The 24614-nt window shown below is 33.6% G+C and overlaps 1 protein-coding gene and 1 pseudogene across 1 annotated transcript in view; one reads left to right on the top strand and one right to left on the bottom strand.

Annotated features, from left to right (window-relative positions):
• Positions 1-6432: 6432 nt before the first annotated feature.
• The window catches only part of mbt (serine/threonine-protein kinase PAK mbt), an 87950-nt gene continuing 69768 nt past the window's right edge, over positions 6433-24614 (bottom strand). The window contains exons 8-9 of the transcript XR_010822704.1: positions 6821-6886; positions 6433-6515 (exon numbers count right to left, since the gene is read on the bottom strand). The gene's annotated coding sequence lies outside the window, so the exon portion shown is untranslated. The remainder of the gene's footprint in view (positions 6516-6820; positions 6887-24614) is intronic.
• Positions 15920-17305, top strand: LOC136774669 (tigger transposable element-derived protein 6-like; annotated as a pseudogene).

The raw sequence follows: 24614 nt of genomic DNA, 5'->3' as shown, positions 1-24614 counted from the left end.
GAGGTGAGATCCGAGAGCGGCACAAGATCTGTGAGAGGAGTTAGAAAATCCGAAAGTCTGTATTTTCGCGTTATCCATCCTTTAGGCCAGTGCTGCCTAGTGATGGATACATGGAAAAATTTTGAAAAAAATCATGAACGCTCGCAATTAATTCCCAATCAATTGAGGTGAGATCCCAGAGCGGCACAAGAACTGTGATCGAAGGAAAAAAATCCGAAAGTCTGTATTTTCGCGTTTTACCGCCTTTAGGCCAGTGCTGCCTAGTGATGGATACATGGAAAATTCTTGAAAAAAATCATGAACCCTCGCAATTAATTCCCAATCAATTGAGGTGAGATCCCAGAGCGGCACAAGAACTGTGATCGAAGGAAAAAAATCCGAAAGTCTGTATTTTCGCGTTTTCCCGCCTTTAGGCCAGTGCTGCCTAGTGATGGATACATGGAAAATTCTTGAAAAAAATCATGAACCCTCGCAATTAATTCCCAATCAATTGAGGTTAGATCCCAGAGCGGCACAAGATCTGTGAGAGGAGTTAGAAAATCCGAAAGTCTGTATTTTCGCGTTATCCATCCTTTAGGCCAGTGCTGCTAAGTGATGGACACATGGAAAATACTTGAAAAAAATCATGAACGCTCGCAATTAAATCCCAATCAATTGAAGCAAGATTTCAGAGCGGCACGAGATATCTGATCGAAGAAGAAAAATCCGAAAGGCTGTATTTTCGCGTTTTCCCTCTTTAGGCCATTGTTGCCTAGTGATGGACACATAGACATTTCTAGAAAAAATTCAAGAACCTTCTCTTGTATTGTCCAATCAAAATAAAATCCTTCCCAGAGCGGCACAAGATCTGTGATCAAAGGAAAAAAATCCGAAAGTCTGTATTTTCGCGATTTCCCTCCTTTAGGCCAGTGCTGCTAAGTGATGGACACATGGAAAATACTTGAAAAAAATCATGAACGCTCGCAATTAAATCCCAATCAATTGAGGTGAGATCCCAGAGCGGCACAAGAACTGTGATCGAAGGAAAAAAATCCGAAAGTCTGTATTTTCGCGTTTTACCGCCTTTAGGCCAGTGCTGCCTAGTGATGGATACATGGAAAATTCTTGAAAAAAATCCTGAACGCTCGCAATTAATTCCCAATCAATTGAAGCAAGATTCCAGAACGGCACAAGATCTGTGAGAGGAGTTAGAAAATCCGAAAGTCTGTATTTTCGCGTTATCCATCCTTTAGGCCAGTGCTGCCTAGTGATGGATACATGGAAAAATTTTGAAAAAAATCATGAACGCTCGCAATTACTTCCCAATCAATTCAAGCAAGATTCCAGAGCGGCACGAGATATCTGATCGAAGAAGAAAAATCCGAAAGGCTGTATTTTCGCGTTTTCCCTCCTTTAGGCCAGTGCTGCTTAGTAATGGACACATGGAAAATTCTTGAAAAAAATCATGAACGCTCGCAATTAATTCCCAATCAATTGAGGTGAGATCCCAGAGCGGCACAAGAACTGTGATCGAAGGAAAAAAATCCGAAAGTCTGTATTTTCGCGTTTTACCGCCTTTAGGCCAGTGCTGCCTAGTGATGGATACATGGAAAATTCTTGAAAAAAATCATGAACCCTCGCAAATAATTCCCAATCAATTGAGGTGAGATCCCAGAGCGGCACAAGAACTGTGATCGAAGGAAAAAAATCCGAAAGTCTGTATTTTCGCGTTTTCCCGCCTTTAGGCCAGTGCTGCCTAGTGATGGATACATGGAAAATTATTGAAAAAAATCATGAACGCTCGCAATTACTTCCCAATTAATTGAAGCAAGATTCCAGAGCGGCACGAGATATCTGATCGAAGAAGAAAAATCCGAAAGGCTGTATTTTCGCGTTTTCCCGCCTTTAGGCCAGTGCTGCTTAGTAATGGACACATGGAAAATTCTTGAAAAAAATCATGAACGCTCGCAATTAATTCCCAATCAATTGAAGTAAGATTCTAGAGCGGCACAAGATCTGTAATCGAAGGAAAAAAATCCGAAGGTCTGTATATTCGCGTTTTCCCTCCTTTAGGCCAGTGCTGCTTAGTGATGGACACAGAAATCTCTAGAAAAAATTCAAGAACCTTCTCTTGTATTGTCCAATAAAAATAAGATCCTTTCCAGAGCGGCACAAGATCTGTGATCGAAGGAAAAAAATCCGAAAGTCTGTATTTTCGCGTTTTCCCTCCTTTAGGCCAGTGCTGCTTAGTGATGAACACATAGAAATTTCTAGAAAAAATTCAAGAACCTTCTCTTGTATTGTCCAATGAAAATAAGATCCTTTCCAGAGCGGCACATGATCTGTGATGGAAGGACAAAAATCCGAAAGTCTGTATTTTCGCGTTTTACCGCCTTTAGGCCAGTGCTGCCTAGTGATGGATACATGGAAAATTATTGAAAAAAATCATGAACGCTCGCAATTACTTCCCAATTAATTGAAGCAAGATTCCAGAGCGGCACGAGATATCTGATCGAAGAAGAAAAATCCGAAAGGCTGTATTTTCGCGTTTTCCCGCCTTTAGGCCAGTGCTGCTTAGTAATGGACACATGGAAAATTCTTGAAAAAAATCATGAACGCTCGCAATTAATTCCCAATCAATTGAAGTAAGATTCTAGAGCGGCACAAGATCTGTAATCGAAGGAAAAAAATCCGAAGGTCTGTATATTCGCGTTTTCCCTCCTTTAGGCCAGTGCTGCTTAGTGATGGACACAGAAATCTCTAGAAAAAATTCAAGAACCTTCTCTTGTATTGTCCAATAAAAATAAGATCCTTTCCAGAGCGGCACAAGATCTGTGATCGAAGGAAAAAAATCCGAAAGTCTGTATTTTCGCGTTTTCTTTCCTTTAGGCCAGTGCTGCTTAGTGATGGACACATGGAAAATTCTTGAAAAAAATCATGAACCCTCGCAATTAATTCCCAATCAATTGAAATAAGATCCCAGAGCGGCACAAGATCTGTGATAGAAGGAAATAAATCCGAAAGTCTGTATATTCGCGTTTTCCCTCTTTAGGCCATTGTTGCCTAGTGATGGACACATAGACATTTCTAGAAAAAATTCAAGAACCTTCTCTTGTATTGTCCAATCAAAATAAGATCCTTTCCAGAGCGGCACAAGATCTGTGATCGATGGAAAAAAATCCGAAAGTCTGTATTTTCGCGTTTTCCCTCCTTTAGGCCAGTGCTGCTTAGTGATGGACACATGGAAAATTCTTGAAAAAAATCATGAACCCTCGCAATTAATTCCCAATCAATCGAGGTGAGATCCCAGAGCGGTACAAGAACTGTGATCGAAGGAAAAAAATCCTAAAGTCTGTATTTTCGCTTTTTCCCGCTTTTAGGCCAGTGCTGCCTATCGATGGATACATGGAAAATTCTTGAAAAAAATCCTGAACGCTCGCAATTAATTCCCAATCAATTGAAGCAAGATTCCAGAACGGCACGAGATATCTGATCGAAGAAGAAAAATCCGAAAGGCTGTATTTTCGCGTTTTCCCTCCTTTAGGCCAGTGCTGCTTAGTGATGGACACATGGAAAATTCTTGAAAAAAATCATGAACCCTCGCAATTAATTCCCAATTAATTGAAATAAGATCCCAGAGCGGCACAAGATCTGTGATAGAAGGAAATAAATCCGAAAGTCTGTATTTTCGCGTTTTCCCTCCTTTTGGCCAGTGCTGCCTAGTGATGGACACATAGAAATTTCTAGAAAAAATTCAAGAACCTTTTCTTGTATTGTCCATTCAAAATAAGATCCTTTCCAGAGCGGCACAAGATCTGTGATCAAAGGAAAAAAATCCGAAAGTCTGTATTTTCGCGTTTTCCCTCCTTTAGGCCAGTGCTGCTTAGTGATGGGCAAATGGAAAATTCTTGAAAAAATTCAAGAACCTTCTCTTTTATTGTCCAATCAAAATAAAATCCTTTCCAGAGCGGCACAAGATATGTGAACAAATACAGAAAACCTCGATACTTCGATTTGCTCCATTTTGCACGGAGAAACCCTCTGCTACAATTGGAGGATACATTGCTGTTTCTGCTTATGTATCTAAATACGCGGCAATGCGTGGACGCTAAATAGTACATGTTTCAGTAGACAATGAGCCATGACTATTTTGCCGTCGAGCTACCATTCTATTATTTAGTAAGTTCAACTAAATTAACTACAAAATCAATTTCATTTAATTCTGTGGTTTATTTTAAGAGCTTTTAATTAGTGAGCATTGATGTAAATGATTGAAGGAATTTTAGGAGATAAATGAGGCAGCAAAACATGCTTCAATTTATACTCTTCATATGATACACTTATTTTTTCTAAGCTTTAATTTATATGCTTTTATTTTTTTAGTCTAATTTGATGCTGAATTCATTAACGGATATATGCACGTTTAATCTAGTATATTTCAAAAATGGAGCATTTGAAATAATATAAATCTTTTTATCCCAAGATTAATTAAAAATATTTTAGATTTTTCATATTTTTAATTGATTTTAAATTACTCGAGGTATAATATTTTTTATTTAATAAAAAATATTTTTAAAATTCACAATTTATAATACATTTAATATATAACAAGTTTTGATAAAATATCGGTGATAGTATAATATAACATTCTTTGGCTCTGATTAATTAACAATTATAATACTTATGGCCATATATAAATATAATTTAAAATATATTTTTTAAAAGTAACAATATTCACTTAGTAAATAGCGTTAATATTATTAATATTATCACAATATGCTTTTTTTTGCTTTAACATTTCTCAACAATTATTAATTTTCGCTCACTTAATAAAATAAATTAAATAGGGATTACACGATTACGACGTTCATGACTGTTTAACATTATTAAGGATGCTTCGTCATTTTGAAATAAAAGTATACTTGAAACCATCAAGCAAAATGCTGAAGCAATATAACAATATATACAAGTTGTTTCAGACAACCCATTCATCCCTTTCTAAATGCCAAAAATATACTTTTTTTTTTAAATATAGTTAACTTTATAGAACACACACACACGTCTTTTGAGATGATGGCGTTTCCTATTTACAATGCAGATCTGGAAAATAGTATTAGGATCAGAAATCTATTTTTTTTTCTTTTTTAATTGAAAAAAAATATTTGAAATGATGTGTTCGATAAAGCTAATATTATTTGTAATAATTAGGTAAAATTAAATTTTTGATTTTAAAGGGAACGAACGTCTGGTTTGAAACTATCTTAATAAAAATTTGTATAAATTAATGGTTTACCGTATAACAGGATATAAAGATTGAATTAATTAATGAAAGAAAATATAAAAATTTAATATAACTTAGTGAATCCAATTAATAATGTTAAAAGATCTTACAATATTTTTTTTTATAAATTTTTAACAATGTATCATCTCTTTTACGGTTAACCATAAATTTTTAAATAATGTTGTATACATACATACTCTATCAAGCGAGTCACACACACACACGCACACAAATCATTATTTTGTTTACAAATATGATTATCTCAATGCACAAACGTCCTACGATTCATCACAATTTTGTTTAAAAATGATTGGAAGATAATAATGACTCAGTGAATAAGATTACTTTCATCATCTTGAGATAGCTATTTTCTATTAATAAATAGTGTATATTTTAAAATAATTATTTTTAAAAAATTTAAAGAAATTTACTAATATAAAGGAACGGAAATTCTGACTTTATGCTAGCAGGCATAATTCTTTGACATTCTCCTCACTCTCATTGATGCGTAAGAGGTAACTTGGCGTAAGAAGAAAAACATTCATATGTATCGTCATACTAATTAGGAGTAATAGTATAATTTTGTTTCGGAAAATTTTACGTCTGAAATATTAAATGGTTATTGTGTTTTCTAATTTTACGTATTAATTTTTTTCAGTGAAAAAGTATTTATCTCGTTACCTTTACATAATTTCTTTCTTCCTCAAATTCATTTTTATTTTCAGTAATATTTTCAATATATAGTGGTGCTTCAAATAATGAAATTTGTTGGAAGAAACATGAAATTAACGGCATAATGAATTTAATTATCAAATCTTATAGATTTATTCAATGTGACTTCTGAAACAATGCTTTATTATTACTTTTCGATTATTCTATATCCTGAGTTTACATTAATAAATTAGTTACCTCTTTTCAATTATTTTTTTTTCTTAGTATTATTATTGATAAATTTGCAAATTTTTATATTCCACTTAAATACATTTTTTGGAATAATCAAGTAATTATTAATCTTCATATGACTGCAGTTATAATTAAAATAGCTGTAAAAACACACTTTTATTAAAAAATTATTTTATGCAAAGTAATTAGAATTTATTAAAAAAGAATAAATACCTATGATATAATAATTTCATAGTTTAAACTGTATTTATCTCTCTATTTGTTAAATATCATGAATGTTAGGTGACACAAGATAATATAATATTTTCATAATCCATTTGACTAATATTCGTAGGACCGTGAAAAAATTATTCTGAAAAATATATTATATTAATTTTCAATTAATGTAATTTGTATTTGTGGAGCAATAAGAAAAATCCAGATAAATATATTTCAGTCAAGTAGAATTCGATAAATTTATTTTTTCAGACTAACTGGTATAAAAGTTAGCACAATAAGATACATCAGTGCTACTTTTATATATATTGTATTAAGATAACCAACATTTTTTAATTAATGCTTTGAATTACTATATTGAATTTATATGGCTTTCTCCGATTGCTTAACATTAAAAAACGAACAATAATTTATTTGTGTTACGCTATGTGAATATCGTACCTCAGGCTTTCCGATTTTCCAAGTTTAATTGAAAATATCTTCGTCAATTTCATTATCATTGGCTCTCTGGAATTGAAATTGATAAATTCTAGATAACAATAGGCACATAACTATATAAATATATTTACATTTTATATGCGAAGTTAATACATAGTAAGAAAATGCAAAGATAACAAGAGTAACTTTACCGATACACTGAGAGAAATATTAATTAATATTATTAAGAAAAATTAAAATTAAGCAAATAAAGGATTAGTTTGGCACGAAGTAAATATTTGACTATAAATAGCGAATATTTATTGGATTAATCACAATTTATTTTAATTAATATTATCTAAGAATAGTTTAAGAAGATACTGTGATTGTTTCGAGAAGATGAAGGATAAATTCGCTTATTTATTATTAAGGATAAATTATCTTTATAACATTTTAATAATACTCTCCGTGTATAACAGAATAAACAAAAACTTTTTAAACGAATTATTACATACTAATTATTATTTACGTAATTTAGAATTAGTAGGTATATTATATTGCACTAATGCTTCAATTTTTGTTCATTTATATTACATTAATTCCGACGAGTAAAATTGGAGACTAGCTATTTTCTTGTACGAACAAAAATTGAAACACGATTCATTAACGTTATTTTCTCTACGGTAATTTGCAAAGCTAATTCGTAATTAAAATTTTATTTCTGCAGATGATAAACATAATTTATGAGCATCGAAAATTTCATTTCGCCTGATAACTTTGCACAGTACGATATAGAAAATTATTTTTAAATTAAAAAGTAGAATTATATCTGTAATACAGGGTGTTTTCCTAACAGCGGAACATAGGAGATATCATGTTATTTAACTATTGTATTTTTTACTATAGTCAAATTACTGTTTCTCTAGTAGAAATTCTTCTAGTAATGCCTATATACCATACAGGCGCTAGCTAGGGTAAAGCAGGGCAAAACTGACTAGAAATGCCTTCCTCAAAACTGCATAATTTCAACATAGATAACTCCTGATAGAGAAATACATCTAGGCCCTCGTAAGGCATTATGAAGTTTATACGTGGTTGTATCCATTGTAATTAGCGCCACGTTGCCAAAATTTGTACCTACAGCAATACAGGAAAACCTATCTCGGCCCAAATAAACTAATAACTAGTTTTATCGATATCGAAAATCACGGATTTTACTAGTTAGGTTAAATCTTGATCACATCTGGATTGACCTAGATCGTTTTAAATTTGGTTATCCGTTTAATATAGTCATCTAATAGGTTATGCGTCGAAACTGTTAAAAAAGTGATTTAAAGGAAATTGTTAATGTGATTGAGTGATCATTATAAGTGATTAACTTTATTTTTTTGTGTTAAGGTGTGAAGATTACAGTGCACAGTGTATACTAGAAATTTGAAACCTTTATGAATAGTTCATAGATAAATTTATATATCAACAAAGATGGATAGAACATCATTAAAATTAAAGAAAAACAGGATGAGAGTACGAAAATTTAGGGCTCTCCAAAAATTGAGGCAATCAAGAATACCAGATAATGAAGGTAATAAAAATTTTAATTTAAACAAAAAATTAATAATAAAAGTAATAATTGCTTTTAATACAGTAGTGGAATCAGATGTGGCCAATGAAAGTCCTGTTACAGTTGTTGAACATGATAGTTCTGATATGGCACTGCAGACTAATAGCTTTAGTAACGAAGAAGTAACAGCTAATCCCACTAGTTCAGGAATTTATAATATCCAAGACTTTGAAGTTATAGAAAATTGTCTTGTAAATAGTGATACTGAAACTTCTGAAAAGAAAGAACAAAAGCAAGTTATAAACAACCTAAGAGATTGGGCTATAGATTGCAGCATTCCGCAGGCTCATTTAGACAAATTATTATCTATATTATCACTGGTTTTACCTGACTTGCCAAAATCTTCAAAAACCTTTTTCTCTACTACATCTTATAATTATAATATTATAGAGATGGAAAGTAGTAAGGGGGAAAATGGAGAATTGGTTTATTTTGGGATCGCAGCTGGTTTAAACTTGTGTTTAAGTACACAGCTACACCAGAACAACAATATACAGCTGCAAATAAACATAGATGGAGTAAAATTATATAGATCTAGCCCTAAACAATTTTGGCCCATTTTAACCAAAGTAATTTTTGAGCCAGACATATAGTCCATTTCCTGTAGCAATATTTTCTGGTACAGCAAAACCAAAAAATATTGATGAGTATTTGGACAGTTTTATAAATGAAATAAACTATTTACAAAATGAAGGAATACTCATCAATGGCATAAGATATTATATTTCTATAAAAGCATTTATTTGTGATGTGCCTGCAAGATCCTTTATAAAGTGTACGAAAGGTTATGGAGAATATGCAGCTTGCGAAAGATGTACCATCCAAGGAACTCGAATAGATAGAGTTATGACTTATCCTTGCGTAGATAGTTCAGAAAAAACAGATGAATCTTTTCGGAACCAATTGCAAAAAGAACATCATAATTATATAAGTCCACTGCTTCGCATAACACTTCCTACAAACATGATTACTACCTTTGTTTTGGATTTTATGCACTTATGCTGCTTAGGAGTTATGAAAGCATTAATGGAGAAGTGGCTTTTTGGAAAATTAAAAATAAGACTCGGTGTAAGAAGCAGACAATGCATTGCAGAGAAAATGGAATTAATAAAAAATCAAGTTCCTAGTGAAATTAAAAGGAAACCACGATCAACTGCCCACATTATGTATTGGAAAGCAACTGAATATCGTTTCTTTTTACTATACATTGGCCCTATAATACTGAAAAATATTTTAAAGAAAAAGTTATATGAACATTTTCTTCTGTTGCATTTTTCCTGCAGAATTTTGTCATCCAAGAGGTTGTGCATCAAATATAATAGTTATGCCAAAAAATTTCTAACATCATTTTGCAAATTAATGCCATATTATTATGGAAAAAATTCAGTTTCCATTAATGTTCATAGTCTTACACATCTTGCGGATGATATAAGAAATATGAACTGCCCAGTATCTGATATAACAGCTTTTTCTTTTGAAAATTATTTGGGTCAGTTAAAAAAGTTACTTCGTACTGCAAATAAACCATTGGCTCAAGTATGTCGTCGTCTACATGATAAGAGTTGTACTAAAAATAAAAAGCCCATTATTCCATCAAATGTCAAAGTTACAAAAAGAAATAGAGAAAATCAAATTGTCACTATCATTTATAAACAATTTTCCATATCGGTTAAAAAATCAAATAATATTGTAATTCTGCATAATAAAACAATATTATTAATAAGATCTATAAATTAAAATAGAATAAACATGATTATAATAGGAAATATATGGAAAATAAAAAAATCTATATATAAGTATCCTTTAGATTCCAATAACGTACAAATGTGGGAGCTTTATAGAGAGCCTTCGACTGATTTACAAGCAGTTCCAATAAACTATATAAAAAACAAAGCCGTGCTTCTGCACCTTAATAATAAAATATATGCAATTGGACTTTTACACGAATAAAAAATTAATAAAATGCATATTTTTTATAAGCAAAAATATTACTTTTACAAGTAAAGTATATCTAATTTATTATCATATTTCTATGATTGACCATTAATTATCCGGTCAATTTTATCTATAACACATATGAAGGTGAATGTTGGATATTTGTACATTTATTATGTTATTTTCGTAATAATATGTACTGAAGTACCCATTGATATCAGTACATGCATACATATTGCATATATGGAGAATAATATGTACATAATACGAAATTCAAAGTATAAAAACAAAGTACAGATGGACCAATGAGAGATCATTTCCGACTCTTCCCGAACCTACCGAAACAAGAGGAAAAAAGTACAAAGTACGACGAAAGTAGTTACGACTATTACTATTGTAGAAGGACGACATTAGAGTGTTTAATCAATCTGAAAACCCTGAATTTAAACCAAACCATTTATAATTATATTCAGAATATTTACTTTTTTAAGTTATTTGCAATATTCTTCATAAAATAATCAGAAGAATCTATCTTGTTAAATTGAATTTGGCGTGTAAAGCCAAAGTGTCTTTGGAGGGGACAGGCCGTTCTAAGTGACTCGTTCATGCAAAGAGGGGAGAGGCGAGGAAGGAGTAGTGTTGTGCAATAAATAAAGCAGTAAGGATCCAGGAGTTAAATAAAAAGATTTTCTGTTTTACATTGTAAAATTGCATTTGGAGAAACAAATCTTCATATTTTTAACCAAGTTTACTATCTATCACAAAAGTTTAATCATTAAAGCTAGTTAAAATGTCTATAAAAACAAACAGGTATGGATTATGGTTTTTTGTCTTATTATCGTACTTTTATGGAATTTATTTTAATGTAGCATTAGTCTAATATATTTCATATTGGCATATTGAATAGGAAATTCTAATAATCCATTAAACAATGATGTTGCATAAGGCATCTTTTAAGATTGTATTTATAGTCAGAGCTTTATATGGATAACCCTATTTTAAGAATCGTTTGCTTATTTTTTAATAGTGATAAAAAGAGTTAGCCTGTGCTTAAAACAATCCTTTTGAAAAAATGTAACCATGATAACTATCTTTAGATGTCTTATCTGACATCATTGTTTATTAAGAATTTAGTACGCTGCAAATAAAAATCTTTATACTGTGTAGAAATTCACATGTCTCCAATTGTATTACTTTATTTTATATTTATCTTTATTTTTATTAAGTACCATATCTTTCATTAATTTAATGATTTTAGATCTACGTGTGATGTATATCCATACCAAATTATCCAATTTATTGATGACCATACGAATGATTGTGTTCCAAATACATGGATTTATTATGACACTATTAAAGGATGTCTAGTAACTAAGTTTCTACCTCCTCCATACAACAAAGAAAATATTCATGAATTACACTGTTTAATAAAAAAATTAAAAGACCCAAAATTAACTTGGCCAGAATATGAAGAAATTTTAAAAGGGCATGCGAGTAAGTTAAATTAATTTAATATAATTACATAATCGTATAAATAATATAATGTAAACTAATATAAGAGTACATAGGCTCAACGGCTCAACACTTTGACGTACAATATTTTATGTCTACTTTTGATGATGAAGAAGTATCAAAGTGCCTACACCACCCTTTTCATCAATAAAATTAGTTGTAGTATGTTATACATATTTAAATTTGAGTCAGCCTACTCTTAAACACTAAGCACTCTCCATATTTTACTTTAGACATATATTAATTTGTATTTCTAGAAACATATGCTGAAGCATTAAAACGGTTAGACAATTTACGCTCTCAGATGCATGATTATGCTTACACAACTGATGGGCAAGATAGTTCTGATAAAGCAAAAAAATTTACTAAAATGTTTACAGAGACAAAGAAAAATGACATAAAGAATCATGTAGAAATGTTAAAAAATATTTCTCCCATAAATAAGATGTGCAGTGATAGCTCTAATAGGTCATCAGGTAGGTTATAGATAATGGAGTAGATTGTCTCTATAATGTTAAATTACATAATCTAACGTTTTTTAATTTTACTTTCAGTTAACATGTCGAGCGATGCAATATTATCAGATGATACTGTGACTTCGACAGATGTAATAAAGCAAAAGCAGACAGTTGTTTCAAAACGAATGAAGAAATTAGGACAAAAAAAAATAAAAATGAAGATTTAGCAGCGAGTTCTTTTAGAAGTAATAGATTTTCTTTGTTATACTTACAAAATAATATATTACATGTAATATATAGATTGATTTCCTTTTTAATTATGTAATTATAATAAGTGCTGTGTATGCTTTTTAAAATTTTATTTTATAATGCAATATTCGTTTTATATAGATACTGATTCTCTTTCTCAACATAAGATAATGCAAGCGGATCAACAGAATGATTTTGTAAAAAGTGCAACTGGTAATAAATTTAAATATTGATTTTTGCGAATAATCTTCTGAGTATTAAACGTAAAATACTTGCTACATAGCATAGTATGTGTGTATCTGGTACTTCGTGTTTACTTTAGATAATATAATAATCTAATCTTTATTTGGCTTGTTTAATAATGTACTCTTTTAGATGACATAAAATCTTCTATAATGATACTATATCTATAGAATTAAAGGAATTAAGCATGACATTTGAGGAGCTGAAATGTATGCTTCAAAGTTTCATGTTACATAAAGAGAAAGAGAGTAATAATGCGTGTGTACAATACAATAATAAAATTACTGAATATAATTTCCCGTTTACAAATGTCGAAGAGCTGCTAATATTCGATCAGGAGTTAACTAAGGATAAAAATATGAGAAAGGATTTTGTAAGTAATACATAAGAAGGAAGTTTATAAAATATGAAACTAATTATTTTACTTTTTGCAGGAAAACTCTATGCACTATCTTATTCGAGTGGATACGACATTTACAAAAAACATTACTTACGTACTAAAAAAACATTTGTGTAGGGAAGTAGCACTATTATTTACTGCAACTAAAAAGGTTGGAAATAAATTTTTATTCAAAGACTTGTCTTACTGCAGTAGTTTACAAAGTAAGTTTTATTTTTAATACAATAATTCTAAATATAATTTATTAAGTAGCTATTAAGTGGGAAGTAACTAATCGCAATTATTTTGATTGTATTTTAGAAGTGCTTCAAGATGCTTTAAAAACGTACAATGAAAAGGATTTTTATTGCTCTTTGGGAAAAGTTTTGACTAATTCGAAAGATTGGGATGGTTTTCGACATAAACGTAACCTAAGAAATTCCAGTGTTGCAAACGAAAAACATGACCTATAAAATTTAAATCTTATTTCTTAATCATAATTTTCTAAGGATTTCTTTATTATTCTGCAATTTTTTTTAAGTATAACATTTCTATTTTATCTTTAAAAATTTGTAGCGCAAACATTATATATTCATAAATTTTTTCTTATAAATTTGTACTATAATCCTTTGGTACTATAATAATTATGTAGAGAAATTTATATTGACTGTTTTATTCATATGTGAGAACACTAAAAAAGATAACACTACATTGAAAAAAATGTTCTGTGTCGGGAATAATTTTCATTTTCAATAATAAAATATATTTTATTGATGTAAAAAGTAATTCATTATATCAATAAAATTGTTTTCATTATTGAAAATGAAAATTATTCATTGACGCAAAACATTTTCTCTCGTGTAGCTAGTTCCTTCCTCGATTCCTATCTTAGGGTCCCAGATAATAAAACTGCATCGTATCTGTATAAATTAAGTAGCTATAGTATCGGTCTAGTTTTACAGGCCAGGGACTAGATGTAAAAAGCATTACACGACTAGCTAGGCCCTATGCAACTTTCCTAGACAGGGCCGAGATAGATTCTCGTAATATCTAGGTAGTGCCAAGCCAGGGCATATTTTAAATTTCCACTAGGGTTTCCGTTTATTTTAAGTATTAAACGTAGTCACCAAGATTAATTAAGTAAAATGATATTTTTAATGAATAATAGAAGCAATTAAATTACAATAACCATTAAAAATTGACTATCTACGCTTTTATTAATTATGTTAATTTATAGTAAGTGTTTCAATGCTATATATATATAGTCAAATAACACAATCCTATATTCAGCCGTTAGAGAAACACCCTGTATATGAACATTACATATTATTGGTTTATATAATCGCTCCTGTTATAACATTCAACGGGTGTAATGCACATTAACACTAAAGCTACCATTTGGCGGTCAAATGACAATATTAGATATAAACAAACGTGTATAAATAATCCACGGTAAGTTTAGTGTTAATACACTACTACTCTAATAATGGCTTCATCACATGAGCGTTATATTTGCTTAAATTATGTTAACGCTCCTACTCCAACATAAAGCCTTCATCGCATGAGCATTATATTTTGTTAATTTAAATTAACGCTCTTGTTCCAACAAAATTTCTTCATCGCATGAGCGTTATATTTGCTTAAATTATGTTAACGCTCCTGCTCCAACATAAAGCCTTCATCGCATGAGCGTTATATTTTGTTAATTTAAATTAACGCTCTTGCTCCAACAAAATGTCTTCATCGCATGAGCGTTAAGGTAAATGTAACCATTATGGAACACTTTTAAAATTTTTACCCCGTTTTGGAACAGTTTAAAATATATAAAAAAAAATCTATTATAATAGGTCGTTTTAGGTTTATAAAAATTTTATTAAATAGTTTAGATATTTACGTTTAAAATACACAAAGATATATATAGATGCGCAGCAATTAGAATTAATAAAAAACATACAATTTTATATGCCGCGAGATTGACTGAAGTTGATGCTATTTTGTACCATAGGAGCTGAATTTCTACAAAATGATTTGTTGATTGATATATATTTCAATTTCACTGTTATTTAATAATTACATACTTTATATATGGTTTTTGGCTCATAGAATAAAATTACCTATTATTTTTTCTGTAAAATTAGATTTTTTTATCAAATATATCGGTGTTTCAAAACTAGTACCTAAAAATTGCAATAGTCCGGAATTATGGAACAGTCCAAATCGGTGTTTCACATACTCGGACCTTCTTTTCTTTCATATAAGTACCGTTTTATGAAACGTTTTTGGAGAGCAGCTTTAAAACCTAATTTTGAACAATTTCAAATTAATTTTGATAAGACTTAAACGTCTCTAAACATACGTTTTCTTGTTTATATTTTTTAACCTATAGGTAAGTATTAATATGTATGTATAAATAAAGGGTTAGAACAAAGAAAAATCTAACCTACTAATTAAGCAAACATGGGTAAAATTGATCAATCCCTATGAATTTTCTTTCTTATTTTTTATAGATAAGTACTAGCTTATCACAGTTTTAAAAAATGGCAGCGAAACGAAAGGCAAAAAAAGAATTTAAGAACAAAATGGCCTAGGACGCTAAGAAAAAAAGTGCAAAGCACAAGAAAGTTGTTGTGAAAAAGGCAGTGCAAGTTAAAAAGAGGAAAGAAAAGGTAAGAAAACTGTATTCAGCACTGGATCTACAGAGAGTTATAAATGCAGTCAACTCTGGCATGTCTATAAGAAAAGCTGCAGACAAATATAGCGTTCCACCTACGTCTATCCATAGAGCTGTAAAAAATAAAAAAAATAAAAATCAAAGCCGGGCCCTCCTTCAGTTTTGCCACCTGAAATTGAAAATGACATTGTACACTGGATTTTGTATCGAGCTGAAAAAGGATATCCAGTCACAAAAACTGAGTTACTGGACAGTGTGCAAAGCTACATTCGTAATCTGGGAAATGGAGTACTTAAAACACCATTCACTCACGAGAGACCTGGTCGTCACTGGTACGAAAAGTTTCGAGCTCGACATCCTGAAGTAACGATCAGGACCCCACAAAACCTTGCTATGACACGTGCTTGTGTAACTGAAGAAGATCTCAGAGGATGGTTTTCTGATATCGGAGTATATTTAAAAGCAAAAGGCTTAGATAAATTGAATCCTTCAAGAGTTTTCAACTGTGACGAGACAAATATTCAACTTATTCCAAAATCTGAAAAGGATGTTGACCGAGAAAGGAGCCAGATCAGCCTACAAAATTGTAGATGGGTGCGAGAAAGAAAGTTTAACAGCACTCTTTATGTATGCCGCTGATGGCACAAGAGCACCACCTATGATAATGCTAAAGTATGCAGATAGTGTACCAAATAATATTTTAAAAAATTGTCCAGTTGGTTGGAGTATTGGCAATTCGGATAATGGCTGGATGACGACAGAGACATTCTATGAATATATAGCAAATGTTTTCCATCCTTGGCTACTGCAAAATGAAGTAGAATTTCCAATTATTATATATTTGGATGGTCATTCATCTCACGTTACCATACCATTAGTCAAATTTTGTCGAGAAAAACAAATTGAGGTGATTGCTTTGTTTCCAAACGCAACACATATCATGCAGCCGTTAGACATTGCGTTCTTTCACCCATTCAAAGAAGTATGGCGAGCAGCAGTTATTAAGTATAAAGCTACTAATAACATTTCAAGGCTAAAGAAGGAACATTTTCCAGCTGTACTTGAACAAGCCTTAAATTCATTTGTCAACGAAAAGAGAACTATTCAAAATGGATTTAAAGCAGCTGGTTTAGTACCCTTTAATCCAGAAGCAGTAGAATATAATGTTCTGCATAAAAAGAAAAGTAAAAGAAAGAAAGAAACAGAAGTCCGGAGAACAGACCCAGTTAATGAATTAGAAGACATGGAAAAGCATCTACTGACTCTCGAAAAAAATTTATCTGAAGCTATGCTTGAGAATTTCAAAGAAACTGCTGAGACCACTGGTGTACATAATTCAGATACAGAGAACAGCAGTTTATTTCAGTACTGTCTTGAAGTTAAAAAAACTATTGGTGTTAAACAAATAATCAAGCAAACTAATTATAATATTTACAATTAATTGACTATTTATCAAAGTAATTTTTACTATTTACGATTATAATTGACTACATACAATTATTTTTTTCTATTTATAGTATAACTTAAAATTCTAAGATATTTGAATAATTATTATATTTTATTTTATACACGTATTTAGATACCAGAATGAGATCGCGGCCTTTAATTAAAAATATTGAACGTTTAAAGAACCACAATGTTATTCTAGTTCCTCATACAGTGTCTGAAAATACGTCTGTTAAATCTGTGGATGAAAGAGACATAAATGTGGCAAACGACGAAATAATTATAGAATTAAATAACGTAGAAAAAGATGAATTAAACGCTCTTATTAATGAAATTAATATAGAAAGTATAACTTTAGAATCGAACAATAACACGAATGAGTCTAATAACAAGTTTATAGATGTACCACCTGAAAATTTAGATGCTATAATCTGTCTAAAAGGTTTCTACAAATTTAGTAAAAATTATTCATTGCAATGCTTTATCTAATTTCATTTCATTCATGTTCCATTATTTCAGAAAACATTGGTAAAAGTGCAACTATAAATGTGTTAAATGATTCTCAGGTGATTAACACAGTATCGAATGATTTAATACAAAAACCAATCAACTCTTTAGTTACCAACAAAGACAATTGTCTAAGTGCCACTACTACTAAAACTAATTCAAAAAATGAAATAACAAGCCCAAGGAAACAGGATTCTAGTAAAAATGTTGGTGAACAAACTGAGAAATCTATCAGTCTTCAAAATCTCAAACCATTTTACCTGTTTCACAGAAAAAATTTCAAAATATTCGTGAAGAATGCAATGAATTTCAAGGAAAAAAAGAGAATTTCGGTTCTGTTTCTGCAGATTCTGGTAATTCTTCAAAATTGATTGGATTTATAGTTCAATTAGTTCCGTATACATATTTAATAATCATTTAATTTAATGTTTATATCTTTGTAGATGTCATTAATATTGAAAAAAAGAGTTTTGCCAATGCTTTTACCTTGCCTCCGGAATACTTACCAAAAAAAAAAACGACTTAAATTGAATACAACTGGAAAACTGAAACTACCCTCTGTGGGAACTTCAGAAGAGTGGTGGAAAATGCAAATGGAAAAAGAACAAGAGTAGATAGGCTAGGATGGTTCTATGACCGCGTGGCGAGGGGGTTCGGGGTCCCGCGGGGGTAGGGGAAGTAGGGGAATAACCCCCACTTCTAAGCGGGGGGGGGGGAAGGAGGGATTTCCCCCACTCCTGGGTGGTGGGGGAATCACGTGACACCCGTGGTGGAGGGGGAAATTTATGAACGTGACACCCGTGGTGGAGGGGTAAATTTAAGAACGTGACACCCGTGGTGGAGGGGTAAATTTAAGAACGTGACACCCGTGGTGGAGGGGTAAATTTAAGAACGTGACACCCCTGGTGGAGGGGGAAATTTAATTTTTTTTTTTGTAGATTTTGATAAAATTTTTTTTTTTTTCTAACAATCTGCAGCGAGATAGCTGGTCTCTGTGCGTATTGTTTTTTTTTTTTTTTCTCGTTGCTGCTAATCGTACCATTTTGATTCGTTCTTCCATCTAGAATCCAAATGGCCCACTTTGCCTCGTATAGAAGTAAGGTATACCTCAGGCTCGTAGCTTGTATTCCCCGTGACGAAAATCTACGATCGCGTTGCAGCGAGATAGCTGGTCTCTTAAACTCGTAGGGTACACAAGTGGCCTCCCCCCTCTTACGGTAAGCAGTGAACGCAGAGAAGGAGAGAAAGAGAAAGAGAAAGAGAAGGAGAAATAGAATTTTGAGGTTATCAAAAAAAGATTTTGAAAATGAGAAGAATAGAGAAGACGATATAAATTATGCCCTGAAGAAACTTATACTACCGCCAGTGCTTGATGACCTGCTGTAAACATAACACGTAGTGGAATAATTATGAGTAGTTTCCGAGAAGTGGAACGCAGAATATTATTTTGTAAAGTGGATGGAAAGGTATTGAAGAAACACAAATTTAAGTAAAAATATATTTATTGGTTTTATTTACAATTTTTAAAAGTTTTTCATACATTCGATAGTATGATGAATGTATTGTTTACAAATGGAACACCACTCTGGAAGTGTACAATTAATTTTTAGGTGACCATACTTTTCACAATTAGTACACCAATAATGTGGTGTTAAATCCATTTCAGGTTCCATTTGTGTAGCCTCTGTTTTTGCGAAAATAGGTTCCGTCTGCGTGCTACTATTTTTCACCTAGGACATATTTGAAAACTTTTTTTAATATTGTAATAACTACTTTACAAATCAAGTATACTTACAAAAATCACCTCCTCCTCCTCCTCCTCCTCCTCCTCCTCCTTCTCTAAATCAATAGCTGCTAAAAAATAAAAGGAAAAAAAATTAAAATTTTTTTTTTTTTTTTCGTATGTGTGTTGTAAGATTATTTCATGATTCTATGTATGGGTGGGTTTTCTTCTTTTAAAAATTAATAAAATAAGTACTTACAATGCATATTTCGCTGAAGCATCGCTTCATATTCTCGAAAATAGCGTTCATGAGAATCGTTAATTCTCCTAATATAATCCTGCATAGATTCTGCTGCAGTTTCCTCCTCTTCTGCACGATTTATCGTCACAGAACACTTTTCACTTTCCATTTTTAATATTTTGCTCTTTCAACGTGTACTGCTGTAGGTTCGAGGACTGAATGAATCCTCTGAAGAAATCCCGTCGAGAGAGAGAGAGAGAGTCTTTATCGTTTGTTTTCAATATGAAATTACATTAGAAGTCCATTCTTTCTTTCTTAAAGGATACACTATACCCTCCCCCGTATATAGAGATATCTATAGATATTTTTCCCTATTGTGTTATACTGTGATAAACCTACAGGTCAATCACAATGGAAATTTATCGCAAGTAAGAAAAAAAAAAAAAAAAATTACCCCTTCCATTATTTCTTTCTTAATTAAGAAGGATACACTATACCCTCTGAATAATCCCCGTATAGTGATATCCATAGATATTTTTTCCTATTGTGTTATACTGTGATAAACCTATAGGTCAATCACAATGGAAATTCATCGCAAGTAAGAAAGAAAAAAAAAAAAAAAATTACCCCTTCCAAACATTGCATACGCTTAATATATGATAATATCGTTCATATAAAAAGTCAGTCTGTTAAACGAGAGCTGCATAGTCGTACCACGCGTGCTTGAACTATTAAGAAAAAATAAGTTTGTGTGTTTGAACGCATTAAAAATAAACTTGATTCTTACATAAATAAAAAAAGGTAAGGATTTTCTTTTTCATTCGATTAGTAAATGCATTATTTAATTGATTTTTTTTTTTACTCTAATGAGACTAATTTTTTCATAGAGATAAAAATGAACTTCAATAAGATCAATGAATTGGGAAGTGTCATTCCAAAAAAATTCGTTAAATTAGATAGCTTAACGGAAAATGACGAATACGAAATATCTGAAGTTGAAATAATTAAGACAAAATATGGCATAAAAATTATTGTAAAGCTGCCAACAGCCGATTGGGTATTCTTGCCAGGGAGAATGGCAAAATTGGCGGAGGATACGGAGCAGTTGCAGCAGCTGCAAAAGGCTGCAGCAGCAAATAATTTAATAATGTTATATAAAGGAGGAAAATACCACAACGTGAAATTTAAGTGTAAAGTTTGATAGATATTTTGTATTAAAAATAAAAAATTAATTGATGCTTATAATTATTAATATTTATTTATTCCCTACGTTTAATCTCCCATAATGTAGAATTTAGGAATAAAACATTAAGAACTTTAAGAAAGTATATTATTTTATTTTTTTTTTTTTTAACTTACATTTCTAACAATATTCGTAAGAGGATTATATTGTACAATTTTATCGTGTATGATTAAACAATAGGCTGTAGTATTATCCGGAATGATTTCCATACACTCGATCTCGAGTTTAACGTCGACCGTGCCGGTTTTTATGGACTCGTTCTGATGCGAGCAGTCGATGACGAAGAGCGGCCCGTACGTCAAAAAGTCCGTATAGTCGAGCATGGGTCTCCCGAGTTTCTCACCAGCGTAATAGGAGGTGAAAAACTTTACATACATGTCGTAGAGGACGGAGTAGCGGGATTTCGTGAAATCAGTGTCGAGACGATCGTACGGATAGGATTCGGAATTCAGATAGAGTTTGACATCGAGGACTTTGCAATGATTAAATCTCAGCACATCCTCGTGCTGATTACTCTTCTTGTTCGTTCTGAACGCTAGAATGACGTATCGCGGCTTCTCCAATTGCGTGGACGCTTTCACGGACCACGTGTGTCGCTGCGACTTGGGCAGAAGGGGATACTCGTAAAGTTCCCAGGCGCGAAAAGCGAGTGACAGACTCTTGTCCTGCTCGACGATACCGAGAAATTGGAGTTTCGTAATTTCGTTCAGGGTCACATGGGGTATTCTCCATTGCACTCGTAGCAGCTTGATCGACGAATCGGTGATTTTCACCGCCGAGTAAATGGCGTTTGTATCGTCGCGCGCGCGAATGAGAACGAGCTCGTGACGCGCGTTAACGACGACTCGCCGATAATCCTCGCAGAATCCCAGCAGCATTTTCAGGGGCACGCAAAAGCTGAAATTCTTAACAGCCGCCTCCTTTTTGAGCCGGTCTCTGGCCGTAGCGACGAACCATCCGGAATGACGTAGACTGGCGCTCTCCTCGGTGCTCAGGGAAACGAGATTCTTCAGAGTGCTGGTAATACCAACGTTTCTGCATCGGTCGATCTCGATACCGTTCAATTCATAACGAATCTCGTCGAAGAGGAAAGCCGCGGAATTGCAGTCGAGCGTAACTGTATCATCGTTGGTGGCGCTCGCGTCACGCGTACCCTCCACCAGCTGGCCCTCGACGTAGAGATAACTCTCGCACGGCAGGAGTATCAAATCTTGCTGCTGTATGGGAATGCGAATCTCGTCGCTGTTCGCCAACGAGGCGTTCGCATACGGATTGTAGGCATGCATCTCCATTTTCGTGATGCGATTGTCGTAGGTCAGCGGTGCGGTGACGTTCAAGGGATCTGCCATTGTTCCACTATGTACTACCTTCGCCCAATCTCTTCACGGTGAATCCCAATGATTGTAAAAATTCGATATTTCTTCTCGTTAGCAGGAAGCTCCTCTTGTCGCGATTTTCACTCCGAGCCGGTGTATTCGACTCCACGTAGGACGAACGACTAGCGAACGTTTCATCCAGTTTCACCGCTTTATAATCCTCGCTACTACTACTTTTGTAAATTAACATTTCTTAATGTGTAATCTTATGGTAATTTCTTCACGTCCAAAGTCTACGAGACGATCGTCCAGATCGAGGATACGTAACGTGAGACGGTCGATTACTCTGACGATGACCGGTAGATAAATGACGGTTTTCGGTGCCTCCGAGATTTTATAGCCCGGTGGTACGCTGGGAAAGAACTCGTGAATAATGTGTCGTGGTCTACCGTTGGTGTACGCACCACCCGCAATGTTGCACTCGATGCGTAGAATATTTGTTTTCACAATGTCCACGGTATCGTCGGATTCAGCCTGGACGTTCGGCTCGATCACGCGATTCGACGAGAAGCCCAGTAGCGAGCCAATGTTATTCGGTTTTCCAAAGTCAATCGAATATTTACAGAATATTTCACTCTTCAGTGTATTGTTATTCGCTCGTAGAAGAATGACGCTGTCAATGTTGTCTTTAATTTCATGTCTCGCAGAAATTTCAGACTGGAAAAATTCATTTATGGCACTCAACTCGTAACAGCCTCTGGGTATCGTCAGTACCTTATCGTTATCGTAGTAAAACTTATTATTCGTCTCGTCCACATTGGCTATCGAGTTGAACGTTTGCATGTCCACGAGACCGATCTCGTAGCGATCGTCTTGCAGATTGATGGGGGGGAAGAAATCTGAATTTAATACTGATTTACGATCCGATAATGTCACGGTGAAAGACATTTTTGTTTCAAAGTATCTGTTCTCGCAGGAATTTCACGCACAACTGACCGCAATTGCTTTTATCGTACGATTGATATCGATCATGATTGTAGTAGATTGTAACGTTAGGGCCAAAGTAACGCACACATTCTTTCGGCGGTTTCAAATTTCCGAAGGAATCAAAGTATAGGACGATGTCGTTACGCTTGACGTAGGCTACCCAGTGGGTACCAGGACCGCATTGATCGTCGAGATTCACGATCGCGCACTCGTTGCACCGCGGCCCGTCTAGCGGCAGAGATGTGCGCATAAAGACTCCACGGAAGTATGGTATGCGTCGGCAGATGCGTGTCAATTGTACGTTACTAGTAGGACCTGAATCCGGGAGAGCATCGCGACGACGACGAAATTTTCCCTCATTCATTTTCTTCCTCGACCGTTTTTTTGTTGTTTTTTTTTTTGTTTTTTTTTTCCACGGATACCCTCTCCGACGACTCGCTTGTACGGTTTCAGATAAAGACCTCGGCCTCTCTCGCGCGACGCTTCCATCGCGCGATTGTGACGTTGCATTTCCCGCAATCGTTCTCTCTCAGCTTTTGCACGGTTTACAGCACTCGCTATACCCGATGCTCCACCTGCCAATGCTCCGACTGCACCTAGTAGTGGAAGTATAGGTATTATACCACCCCGTTTCCTCGGCATTCGAATTCTTCTCTTCCTCGTAATACCAATTTTTTTCTTGTTGTTGTTCTTTTTTTTAGCCGCTACTGCTTTCTTCATCGCAACAATATTATTATGTAATCCCAAGCCAAGTTTACGCTTAGCATTCATCGATGCCCATACGGCTGCGGCGACCGCGCGTTCACCCAAGGTCGCGTCTCTTGCGTTAATACGTTCACGCGCTCTCCTCGCTAGCACTTTATCGGCCTGATGACGCTCCGGTAGATCCTCGTTGTGCCAATATGCTAAGTCGTGATCGAGGCAGGCCTCGTCCAGCGGATTTATATCACGATCGCCGCGCTCCAATCTTTCGCGAAGTCGAGTGCCGGGTCCGCAATAATTGTAACCGGGCACGTGCAGCTCAAATGGCAATTTTTTCAAGACTTTATTGAAGAACGATCCAGACATTTAGAGCAACTGCTTCTCTTGCTGACAAACGTAACAGTCTTTTATCCGTCTCGGTGGTCCGTCGTGGTGAGTGGTATCAGGTAGATTGTAGTGTTGCAAACAATATTGATATTGCTGCACATCCGAGTCCGCGCGAATGTGCCGAGGTAATCTTTCCCACACACTCGCGATACTGTCTGGAAAGTACTCGAGCAATACGATCTTCGGTATGTGTTCGAG

The sequence above is a fragment of the Prorops nasuta genome, unplaced genomic scaffold, assembly GCF_024137725.1.
Source record: "Prorops nasuta isolate Cenicafe-Biocafe unplaced genomic scaffold, Cenicafe_Pnas_1.2 PNAS00006, whole genome shotgun sequence".
Classification (NCBI taxonomy): Eukaryota; Metazoa; Arthropoda; class Insecta; order Hymenoptera; family Bethylidae; genus Prorops; species Prorops nasuta.
The sequence above is the reverse complement of the archived record's forward strand: the minus strand, read 5'-3'. Positions and strand labels throughout refer to the sequence as shown.